General features: G+C 48.0%; 1 long non-coding RNA gene across 2 annotated transcripts in view; it reads left to right on the forward strand.

Annotated features, from left to right (window-relative positions):
* Nucleotides 1-12,703, forward strand: part of LOC137535715 (uncharacterized) — a 93,104-nt gene extending 80,401 nt beyond the window's left edge. For both annotated transcript variants that reach the window (XR_011024458.1, XR_011024457.1), the window contains one exon: nucleotides 12,051-12,703. This is a non-coding gene — a long non-coding RNA (uncharacterized lncRNA). The remainder of the gene's footprint in view (nucleotides 1-12,050) is intronic.
* Nucleotides 12,704-13,056: the final 353 nt, after the last annotated feature.

Below are 13,056 nucleotides of genomic sequence, written 5' to 3' on the forward strand. Positions count from 1 at the left end.
AATTTATACAGCAGCTACATTATGACACCATTTCCTTAAACAGTCTATCTGTGGAGATGATTCCCATGGAGATCGGACTGTTTTGAAGTGATTGTGTGAGCTCATGTACTGTATAAAGCACACCTGTCTCTTGCAGGGCAATTACAAATCGCGTTCTAGTATTTATCTGGGGGACATTCTGCTGCCCGGTCACATCTTTTGGGGACAAGCTGCCTAACTGTTATTTAGGGGATCTATAAGCTGACACCTGTTGAGATACTCCATCCTTACATCTATGCTTCACCTCAACTTGGACACAACCAATTCAACTGAGACTAAATCCAGGGACGTCGTTAGTCCCAAAGATCAGTAGCACGTGCCCCGGATCTATTCTGGGGTGCCCCGGATGTCCCCCAGGCAGTGTCAGCTGTGGTGCCTCAATGGTGGGCATGCTGGGAGCTGTGATGCCTTTATGCAGGTAGCTGTGGTTCTTCAATGGGGGCATGCTAGGAGTTGTGGTGCCTCAATGGGAGGCCTGTGGGAGCCTGGGAGGCGGTCCACTAGAAAGTCAGGGAATTCTATGGGGGAACCTCCAGATAACCTGGCAGCAGGCAGCCCACCCAGCAGAAAGCCAGACCAGCCAGCAGAGAAGCCAGGTAACTCTGCCTAGTTATGTTTAAGTGATACAGCCTATTTATGTGATATGCTACACTTTTGTTTTGTTTATTGTATTAATTAATGCAGTGGGGGATTCATCTAACATTTTGCTGGTCAGGCCTACTTAGACTGCTGTTAAGTTAATGTAAATTTGGTTCCACCCATGACCACACCCACATTCAGGTGTGTGACCACACCCATTTTCAACGCCCCTGACTAAATCGTTGGAGGGTGTGCCCCCTTTCCTGGGTTGGCCATAGGTGCTGTGTTCCCTAGATATACCTCTGCTCTGCTCAGCCCTGTAAGCCAGCAAGAGGTGTGTCTTAGACCAGTTAAGGTGAGCACTACAAGAAAACTGGTCTCCCAGCTGCCAGGAGCTCCAGTCACAGGGAGTTCCATATTTTCAATCTTTAGTAGATCGTGGAAAGCTGCATCAGCCATTGAGCCACATTTGAAAGGCAGAACAATATTTCTGTCTGCAGATCAATCTGAACATTTTGCATGGACTGACCCCCCATGACGTGTCTTATTTTAGGCTGCCTAGCTGGTAAAATTAGAGTCCGGAAAGACAAATCACTCGAGAGAGCAGATCCAACATCCGTACATGGAGATTTGTAGCAATTACGTTCCCTCCACCTCCGTGTTGTGCGAAACGCATGCCATTTTCTCTGCCGACCTGTATCGGCCATAGAATTGTGGTTTACCACTTCAGTGGGCTGCAAATGACATCACTTGTCATCTTTTTTGTGCCTTGAGGGCCCATCAGGAGTAAATTCCGCGCTGCGTTACCGTGTCTGCCTATTCTCCAGCCTTAGCCAACACCTTTGATGTAGCGGGAGCTGGAGTAGAGCCAAGAGTATCAGAGAAAGAACGCAGCCCAACGCGACCGCCGCCCGCTCGCCCCGTTAGATCATTTACCATGTCCTGCAGATCAAACCACGCCGAGGGTGTCCTCCTGTGACTCACAGCAAAGCACAAACACTCCGAAAAAGAATCGCTTGCTTACGCTAATGTTAACAAAGTCCAGAGCAAGGCCGTCAAGTGAAAGATTGTTGTCTATATAATCTGTGATAACTGGATGTTTGTATGTTGTATAAACCGTTCTCCCAAACAGATCCGGCCTTGCGGTGACTCCACAGAGGAAGTAAGCAGCATATTTGTGTGTCCGCAAACATTTCCAAGGAACGTCACCGAGTCCGCCTGGAGAGGGCTCCCGAAAAGGCTGAGGGCCTCATTTACTAAAGAATGATGGGCAACTGTCAGTGGTGATCCACTGCGCAGTGGTGTAAAAATAGGCGGTGCAGATGTTGCAATCACATTGGGGCCCTTGGACAAGAGGGTCAAACTAAGGACCGTCAACTGCAGTATTAGCCCTTCAATGGTGCTATGCTGGCAATGATCACTTCTGTATATGCTTTGAAAAGTGATAATCCTTAAGGGAACACTCCCTTAATTATCATTAAAGGGGCACTGTGGCGAAAAATTTTACAATTTAAAATATGTGCAAACATAGACAAGAAGTACGTTTTTTTCAGAGTAAAATGAGCCATAAATGACTTTTCTCCTATGTTGCTGTCACTTATAGAGATGTATCGAACGGTTCCCGGCGATCTTCGGTGGTTCGCGTTCGCCTGCACCAGGCGAACTTTTGCGTAAGTTCGATTCGCCTCATAATGCACTATGAGGTTCAACTTTGACCCTCTGCATCACAGTCAGCAGGCACATTGTAGCCATTCAGGCTACACTAAGCCCTGGAGCCCCACCCCCCCTTATATAAGGCAGGGTCCGGCGGCCATTACATTCACTCGTCTGCCTGCTATTAGACAGACTAGGGCGAGCTGCTGCAGATTGTTCTCCTAGGAACAGATTAGTTGGGTTCTTGGCTGCTTAGCTTGCTCCTGGCTGATTATTATTGCTTTTATAGCACCCCTCAATAGCTCTTTTCAGAGCTAATCCTGTTCTTTTTTTTTTTTTTTTCTGTGTGTCAAACTGACACTTTTGTTGCATGCACAGCCTTGCTAATTGATATTGTGTGTGCCACTGCCAGCAGCCCAGCACATTCAGTGACTACCTGTGTGTGTGACAGGGAGCTGCACATTGTACTACCCAGTACTGCATATACCCCAGTACCTGTTGTGTTTACTTAACCCACCTCATCACTGCATATACCTAGCTTTGCGTTGAGTGAACCCACCTCACTGCATATAACTTCCTTTACTGTTGAGTGAACCCACCTCACTGCATCTAACTACCTGTTGTGTTGAGTGAACCCTGTTTACTGCATCTAACTACCTTTACTGTTCAGTGAACCCAGCTCACTGCATCTAACTACCTGTTGTGTTCAGTGAACCCAGCTCACTGCATCTAACTACCTTTGCTGTTCAGTGAACCCACCTCACTGCATATAACTACCTGTTGTGTTGAGTGAACCCACCTCACTGCATATAACTACCTTTACTGTTGAGTGAACCCACCTCACTGCATCTAACTACCTGTTGTGTTGAGTGAACCCAGCTCACTGCATCTAACTACCTGTTGTGTTGAGTGAACCCACCTCACTGCATATAACTACCTGTTGTGTTGAGTAAACCCAGCTCACTGCATATACCTAGCTTCCCCCCGAGATGGACAACATGGACAAACCAGGTAGAGGAAGAGGTAAAGGCAGACCCAGAGGAAGGCCACTAGGCACCAGCAGGTCTGTGCGAGGTGGTGTTGCTGTGATTTCATGCGGACCTGTCCCAAAATACAGTGCTCAGAAGAAGGCACGTGCTATCACTTCCCAAAATTGTGAGGACGTGCTTGAGTTTTTAACACAGAACACCTCATCTCCCGCAGCCACCAGCGCTACAACAAGCACCACCTCCGCTGCATTTGACACTTCGCAGGAGTTATTTGGTGGTGGTGGTGGTGAAATCACTGATTCACAGCCACTACTGCAACAACAAGAAGAAGGCGCAGGTACACCACCTCATACGTCTGAGTTAGGTGGCGATAGTATGGACGTAACGTGTGAGGAGGAGGATGATGAACCACCTGAAGTTGGTGCAGTTGAGGAGGTGTCTGAGGAAAGAGAAGCTGTGCAGGAGGATTATGATGACGATTATACGGATGCCACGTATGTTCCCAGTAGAGGAGATGACCAGGGAGACAGTTCAGAGGGGGAGTCAGAGAGGAGTAGGAGGAGACGACTCCATGATAGAAGCAGAGGGAGCTCGTCCTCAGAAACAGCTGGGGGCAGTGTCCGGCGCCATGTATCGCCAGCTATGGACAGCCAGCCAACATGCCCTTCAACGTCAGCTGCTGATGCCACCGTAGCGCCATCACCCCAGGGGGGCTCAGCGGTTTGGAAATTTTTTAACATGTGTGTCTCAGATCGGAGCAAAGCCATCTGTTGTCTCTGCCAGCAAAAATTGAGCCGTGGAAAGGCCAACTCTCACGAAGGGACAAGTGCCTTACGAAGGCACCTGGAGAAAAGGCATAAACAGCTATGGCAAGAACACCTGAGGAAAAGCAGCACCCAAAAGACAAGCCACCCTCCTTCTCCTCTTACTCCTTCAGGTGCATCGTCTTCATCCGCTTTCTCCCTTGCACCTTCACAGCCACCCTCCTCCACACCACCTCTTCCCTTGAGCGGTTCCTTCTCCTCTGCCCACAGCAGTACCCAGCTGTCCGGAAAGGAAGTATTTGAGCGTAAAAAGCAAATGTCTGCCAGTCACCCTCTTGCCCGGCGTCTGACTGCTGGCGTGGCGGAACTATTAGCTCGCCAGCTATTACCATACAAGCTGGTGGAGTCAGAGGCTTTCCGTAAGTTTGTGGCCATTGGTACACCGCAGTGGAAGATACCAGGCCGCAATTATTTTTCACAAAAGGTCATACCCAAACTGTACCGTGCAGTTGAGAGGCAAGTGGTATCATCTATTGCGAAGAGCATTGGGTCAAGGGTCCACCTGACCACGGATGCCTGGTCTGCCAAGCACAGGCAGGGCCGCTACATTACGTACACAGCCCATTGGGCCAATCTGGTGACCGATGGCAGCAAGCAGGGAGTACGTGGCTGCGCAGAGGACCGACTTGTTACACCTCCACGGCTTGCAGGCAGGCCTCCAGCCACCTCCTCTCCACCTGCTACCACCTCTTCGCTGTCGTCATCCTCCTCCTCCTCCTTGGCTGGTGCCGCGATCTCCTCTCCAGCTGCACAGCCCCCACACACCACGGCCTATGCTGCATGCCAGGTACGACGGTGTCACACAGTGTTAGACATGTCTTGCCTCAAAGCGGAGAGTCACACTGGAGCAGCTCTCCTGGCTGCTCTTAACAAACAGGTGGAGCAATGGCTGACCCCGCACAAGCTTGAGATCGGCAACGTGGTGTGTGACAACAGCAGCAATCTCATTTCCGCGTTGAATTTGGGAAAGCTGACACATGTACCCTGCATGGCACATGTGCTGAATCTGGTCGTGCAAAGATTTGTGTCCAAGTACCCAGGCTTAGAGGACGTCCTGAAGCAGGCCAGGAAGTTGTGTGGGCATTTCAGGCGCTCTTACAAGGCCATGGCACGCTTTGCGGACATTCAGCGTAGAAACAACTTGCCGGTGAGACGCCTGATTTGCGATAGCCCGACTCGCTGGAATTCCACCCTGCTGATGTTCTCTCGCCTGCTAGACCAGGAGAAAGCCGTCACCCAGTACCTGTATCATTACAGTACAAGGACACAATCTGGGAGGATGGGGATGTTGTAGCCCAACAACTGGACACTGATGCGAAATGCATGCAGGGTCATGGAGCCCTTTGAGGAGGTGACCAAACTGGTGAGTCGCGATGAGGGCACCATCAGCGACTTGATCCCCTATGCCTACTTCCTGGAGCGTGCCGTGCGTAGAGTGGTGGATACAGCTGTGGAGGAGCGTGAACGAGGAGAGTTACGGCAGCAGGAGTCATGGGAGTGATTTACATTCGAACCCGATGTTTTCACAAGACCTGCGGCAGCACAGAGGGGGGAGGAGGAGGAGGAAGAAGAGGAGTCGTGTGGGGAAGGAGAGGAGTCAGACTCTGATGATGGTGATGATGAGGAAGGTGTTTCTGTGGAGGAGGAAGAGGCGGCGGAAGAAGAACAACCGCGGCAGCCATCACAGGGGGCTTATGCTGCTCCACGTTCCCGTGGTATTGTTCGTGGCTGGGGGGAGAAAGAAGAGTTGCGTCCCGTCACTGAGGAAGAGCAAGAGGAGAGTACGTCTGCATCCAGCTTTGTGCAGATGGCCTCTTTCATGTTGTCCAGCCTGTTGAGGGACCCCCGTATCAAAAAACTCAAGGCGAATGACCTGTACTGGGTGGCCACGCTACTAGACCCTCGGTACAAGCACAAAGTGGCGGACCTCTTACCAACTCAACACAAGGCGGAAAGGATGCAGCACTTGCAGAACAAGCTGTCGATGATGCTTTACAATGCGTTTAAGGGTGATGTGGCTACACAACGCAATCAAGGTACCACTGGCAGTAACCCTCCTCCTCCCAAGTCCACGCAGGCAAGGACAGGACGCTCCAGCGATCTCAGGGTGATGTCGGACATGCGGACATTCTTTAGTCCAACTCCTCGCCATAGTCTTTCCGGATCCACCCTCCACCAACGCCTGGACCGGCAGGTAGCCGACTACCTGGCCTTGAGTGTGGATGTAGACACTGCGAGCAGTGACAATGAACCCTTAGACTACTGGGTGCGCAGGCTTGACCTGTGGCCAGAGCTGTCCCAATTTGCCATACAACTTCTCTCTTGCCCTGCCGCAAGCGTCCTGTCAGAAAGGACCTTCAGTGCAGCTGGAGGCATTGTCACTGAGAAGAGAAGTCGCCTAAGTCACGACAGTGTTCAGTACCTGACCTTTATCAAAATGAATGAGGATTGAGGAATGGATCACGGGAGGCTACTGCACGACCGAAGACTAAGTCAGTCCCCACACACAGCATCTCTGCCTGCAGGCCGCTTGACTGCCTTCTCCGCCACCACCAACAGGGTCCAGGACTCTAGGCGGATTCCTGAATTTTTAGGGCCGCTGCTAGCAGCGTCCGCTACACTAATTTTTCTGGTGCGTGTACATGCCTGCCTAATTTTACTGGCTGCACTGCGGACGGCTGCAACAAAAAAACAAAAGGCATGTACATGTGCCCATCCCCCTTCGTGATCATTACCTTGCCGCGGTGAAGGGGCTTGCGTATCACAATGAAGCAATGACCGCCGGCTATTTGAGAGTCTCCGGTGGGGGTGGGATACAAAAGATAATAAGATCGTTGCTTCATTGTGGTCAGACCAAATTTGATCAGCTGGACAATTACTGTTGTTCTATCATTGAGCTACCACAGCCCGGCGACCATATGGGCTTGAAAACCCCCACGGTCTGCACTCTCACCATGGTGTGTACCAGTCCAGCACGGCCGTCACTACGCAAACAGCTGTTTGCGGTGCGTTACACGGTGAGTTTGGTGTGTCGGTGTGAAGCAGAACTCTAATTACACTCCCTGATTGATGTATACACATGCAAGATGTTTAAAAGCACTTTAGGCCTGCAATTAAGCATTCAATGTGATTTCTGCCCTTAAAACGCTGCTTTGCGTCAAATCCAGATTTTTCCCGGGGACTTTTGGCATGTATCCCACTCCGCCATGCCCCCCTCCAGGTGTTAGACTCCTTGAAACATCTTTTCCATCACTTTTGTGGCCAGCATAATTTTTTCTATTTTTCAAAGTTCGCATCCCCATTGAAGTCTATTGCGGTTCGCAAACTTTTCCGCAAACCGAACCTTCTGCGGAAGTTCGCGAATCGAAAATCGGAGGTTCGCGACATCACTAGTCACTTACAGTAGGTAGTAGAAATCTGACAGAAGCGACAGGCTTTGGACTAGTCCATCTCTTCATGGGGGATTCTCAGGGATTTATTTATTTTCAAAAGCACTTAGTGAATGGCAGTTGCTCTGTCTAACTGGCAAAAAACTGTAATGAACAGGGAAGCTGGCCAGCATCATTGTTTAAATCCTTTTAGGGAATATCTTTATGAAGAATAAAAGCCTTGCTGAGAATCCCCTATGAGTAATGGACTAGTCCAAAACCTGTCGCTTCTGTCAGATTTCTACTACCTACTGTAAGTGACAGCAACATGGGAGAAAAGTTGAGCAAAGAGGGATCCGCAGACCAGAACAGGTTGAAGTAAAAAGGCTAATATTCAGTGGCGTAGCTAAGGAGCTGTGGGCCCCGGTGCAAGTTTTACATTGGGGCCCCCCAAGCACTCTATACATAGCAATTGATATGGCGCACCAATGGCAACTACAGTGTCAGAGGTGCAAGAAGGAGATGGGGAACAGTGTGTTAATAATGACCACTATGCAAAGTATCTATAGAAGTGATAATTATGAGCACAGGACCAATAGAGAGCTAATACTGTGGTTGAGGGAGGGCCCCTCTGGCCCAAGGGCCCCGATGCGGTCGCTACCTCTGCACCCCTATTGCTACGCCCCTGCTAATATTTATTTGAAAAATCCACAGACAGTGCAATAAAATCACAGGATCAACTCACGCGTATCGGGCCTACCATCCGCCCTTAATCGTAGTAGATGTTGGGGGTACAGAGCGTTTATGAACTTTTTCTGTTGCTCATAGGAGAAAAGTATTTTATGGCTCATTTTACTCTGGAAAAAATGTACTTCTTATTTGTCTATGTTTGCACATATTTTAAATTTTAAAATTTTTCACCATAGTGCCCCTTTAAGGGAAAAAAGGTAAGCAGTTAAAATCTGACAGAATCAACAGGTTTTTGACTAGTCCATCTCCTTATTTGTTTTCATAAGCATTTCCTGAATGGCAGTTGCTAAGTATAACTGCCATAATAGTAAGATACCAGCCAGCCTCCCTAACGGCAGTTAGACTTAGCAACTGCTGTTTAGGAAATGCACATTAATTTTTTTTTCCATTTTGTGTCAGTTACTAATTACAAGCCCATATTTGCAAAAATAATAGTAATATACCCTCATCACATTTTTTTTTAATACAAGTGTTTTATTTTGGTAACTCTGGGATGGGATGGAAGGTAAGGGGCTGATTTATGGGACATTCTATGTATTTTTATTAAATGTAATGTATGTAGGGTGTATTTTTACTATTTGGCCACTAGATGTTCCCCCACTTTATCTTCCTGTGTGTGTATTGTTAGTACCCTAACAGGAAGTAATGTGTGTATGTTTTTATTTTCAGTTTGTTACTGACCACGGCATTTCATTGAACACAAACACTTAGGGCTCATTCACATCATACGTGCGCATTTGGAAGCGGGTACGATGTGCGACACGCAAGAACGGCAGAAGGGCATAGACAGACTTCTGCTGGTCACATCAGAGGCGCAGCGCAGCAATACGATGCGCTACGATGTGCTTGCATTCTGCTACATGCATTCTGCCCACAAGCGCAGTGCTGACCTATATATTGTAATAAATGGGATTAGCAGCGCGTAGCGGCGCAGATGGCGTGCGATTGTACACGTTGCGTTCCGATTGCACGGACATCTGTGCTAGATAGATGTGAACGAGGCCTTAGATCAGTGAATGGGGACTGTGTTCCAGGTCACTGATCTGTCTACTAACAGCGATGAGAACGTGTGCGGGAGTGTGCACAAGCGCGCACGGCAGGCGATTGTGGCGGCAGCCGTAAATCTACGCCTCTGGGCAGGAACTGGAGTCCTGCGGGGCGTAGATATACTACAGTGAATGGCATAAATGGTTAACAATGCAATTTGCCCGGCAGTCCTGCTGATCCCCCGCCTCTGATACTTTTAGTCATAAACCCTGAACAAGCATGCAGCAGATCAGGTGCTCTGACTGACGTCTGACTGGATAAGCTGCCTGCTTGTTTCAGGTGTGTGATTCAAACACTACTCTCTGATCTATAGTCTGAAATGTATTACTGGTGGCTACATCTTTAATCCTGCCAGGTGATCTCTGCAGAATGTTTGTTTACTGAGAGTTCTGTGCACAGAGGGAGATACTGTTTGGAAAACAGGCATTATTTCCTACAATGCAACGAGGTTCACAGACGGAAAACTGCCATGGTCCTGACATCACACTGTGGGAGGGGTTTGACCACAATATCAGCCAAATCATATCTTATCATAGGAAGGAGGGTATCGGCTACTGATTGGGATAAAGTTAAAGTTCCTCTTCATAGCGGGTTGCTGTCAGATCTCTCATGGAGGAGGCAGAAGCAAAGTCAATCATGCACTATAATTGCATTACAGACCACAGGGCAATTTGGGAGAGTCTTATTCCAATTTTAACCTGACTTATCTTCTAAATATGTGGGGGCGGAGCCAAGGAAACCCGCTCAGCGCAATCTACAGATGAGCGACGTGAATATAAAGGACGGCAGCTATTTATAGCTTTCACCGACGTGGGCGGATAGACCCCTCGTTAAACGTTTTATCCTGAAATTGTTACGCCTCCCCCGCCTGCCATGCGATGCCTGTCTTCCATGATGTGAGCGGGATCTTCTAGTCAATACATGCAGTGATAGCATCACCTGCCACACGCACATTCCTCTGCGCTCCCCGCGGACACATGTTTTGGTAATTGTACCACCATTCTTTCACATATTAGCTGATACCGATCTGAAGAGCAGGCTGCGAACTGCCAGGAAGAATCTTCGCTCTCGCCGCAGAGCTGTCTCGTTAAAGCTTTGTACGCACATTAGACCGCGTTCGTCGGAGAACAAGCAATCCCCAACTGTTAGCGATGACCCAATGACGTCGGCACACATTTGAATTCAGCGATGGTACGACGGTCCACCAATCATGTAGCGGAAGTGTGAAAAAGAGGTCCTTAAAGTGCGAAATTTGGCACACGTGAGTATTTGTATGGATCAGTTGTTTGCTGTCGCTCTGTACAATCTATTAGCAGCAATTATCGAGTGAACTGAACCACCAGGATGGCCCCAAACTCTCTCACCAGTCACCCTGGACTCCCCCCCCCCCCCCCCCCCCCCCATCCAAACCATTGCTAGGGCCTGCAATTTCCATTTACACAATGTCTCCTAGATCCGCCGCTTTCTGACCCTGGACACTGCCAAACTTCTGCCTTTATCATCTCCCACCTGGACTACTGCAACAACCAGGATTATCAAAACGTCGCAAATTGGATAAGAATGGAGGGTGACACAGGGGACAAGCCTCTTCACAGCTCCCCATACATACAAAATGCGTATCCTTTAACCACTGCCTATCTGGATGAGTACCGCTAAAGTCAAACCAGTGTTTAAGGGCAGTGTGCACGCATGCACGGGGCTGCAGGCCTGCGCACCAAAGCGGTTTTCCATTTCAGCGATTGGGGAATGGAAGAACCAATCGCAGTGCCTGTAATGAATGGACTTGACCCTGATCGGGACATGTCCATTCATAAGAATGAACGTGAATCAGAGTGAAAAAAAACCCCAAAACACTTCCTGGTAAACCAGGGGTGTGGCGGAAACCATCTAGTGGCGAAAAGTTGAATTGCACACCACAGATTTTTTTTATTAATAAAGTTAATGAATAAAATCACTTCCAAACCCCCTCCCACCCCCCACCCCGGTTACCAAGCAAACAAATTGTGAAAAAAAAAATCCATAAATAGTTGCTTTAGGGACTTTTTTTTATATGTATGTCATGAGTGTACATTACTGTTATTTTAGTACATAAGGGCTTACAATTGATGGGACACACTCACACACACAAAAAAAAAACAAAACCCAAAAAATACACCTTTATTACTACATAATATATTGACGCCATATATTGTACTAAGAACATAATTTAAATGTTGTGATAGCCGGGACTAATGGGCAAATAAAAGGTGTGGGTTTTATTTATAGTAGCGTTGCTTGAGTGTGATGAGTAGTGATAAGGTTATTGGCGAATGAATGGGAGGGGCGCTGACAGGGGGAAATTGCTTCCTTCCTGAAAGTAAAAACACCTGCGGCCTGAAGTGGTTAATAATGTCAGTAGCAAACAGCAGCACACCTTTTCATTACCAGCTTATGGAATACCTCCAAGTGTATTTTTAAATAGACCCAGCATTGGTTTATGTGAAATACTAATGACCACATTTATAAAACCTTCCCTCTGTGTGAACTCTTGGTGTTTTGCATCCAGGCGAGGCAGGATGGGTAAATGCGGGACGTATGCAGCCATATTCCTTCCTGACTCCACGCCAGTGACTAATTCTCCTCATTTCAGTTTCTATAAACAAACCACGACTGTGGAATCTGCACTAAAAAAAGTATCCTCCATTTTATTTTTTATATTAAACTTCTACTATTTATGTGATGTTTGGGAGTGGGGCCAGCACTTAAAAAATCCCGTAATTCTAATTTAAGTTTTGAGAACATGTTGTGTTATTATTTGGCAGACCACTAGGCTGGTGGACACCTCGGAGGACGTTAGAGGAAAGTCATTGTGGAGAAATGGGCCTCACGTTCTGGGCGGTATCCCCCACTGAACCTTGAGCAGCTGTCATGCATGGAAGAGGAAAGCCTCTCACTGTCACGCAATGTGCTAATAAAGACGTAGGCTTGTCAAAAGCCACCTTGACCCAAGATTTGGCTCATGTCTGCAGATCCCCGAACCCACACCCACGGCTGCTGCCTGTGCTGATGTATTTCCCTGCTGGATATAGACCTGCCTTCTGTTCATGGCAGGAAGCAGTCCCTTCCTCTTTATAAACACAAGACTAGGTCACTGACCAGCAGCATCACCAGAGAATGGCCAGGTTTTTGTTGGCCCATATATCAAGTCTTGCTGTCCCTGTTCCATAATGGAGCGGTGGAGCATTTGTCAGTGGGGCAGGAAGCCAGTAGCATTCCTCTTCGTGGTTTCTCACTGTTATGTCTTCATGAGATAGAAGGACCCATGGCAACTCTTCAGTTCCTGAAGGCCTGTCGGAGAACTGGCAGTCATGGACACCAATCTGAACCCTCAGGAGAAGGCTGAAGAGTCACAATCACTGAGGATGATGCTGAGTTTGGGTTGATCCAATAATAAAGAAGTTGTTGTTTATTGTCATTGTGGGTCGTACAAAAAAGTCACGAACTTCTTGTTTTATCACCTGAGGACTGAAACGTGCAAACAAGCATTGGTTTGCTAGCGACAAAAGAAAAGCAAATTGGTAAATTTTTATTTGTCCTTTAATTTCCCACCATTGTTCTGTCCTATACAGTATGAGAAGAAACATTGCACCTTGATAGAAGTATATAGTAATATAGTAGACAATATTCTAGAGGGCAAGTGACCCCACCTCACTACCTCCCTGAATGTAGAAAGTAGACGCTGACTGCTCACTTGCTCAGTCATTTGTAGTGGTAGGTGGTTGGAGGTGCCCAAAAATGTCTATTACCTCCATGTCTAACCTCCCCACT

This window comes from Hyperolius riggenbachi, chromosome 10, assembly GCF_040937935.1.
Source record: "Hyperolius riggenbachi isolate aHypRig1 chromosome 10, aHypRig1.pri, whole genome shotgun sequence".
Taxonomy (NCBI): domain Eukaryota; kingdom Metazoa; phylum Chordata; class Amphibia; order Anura; family Hyperoliidae; genus Hyperolius; species Hyperolius riggenbachi.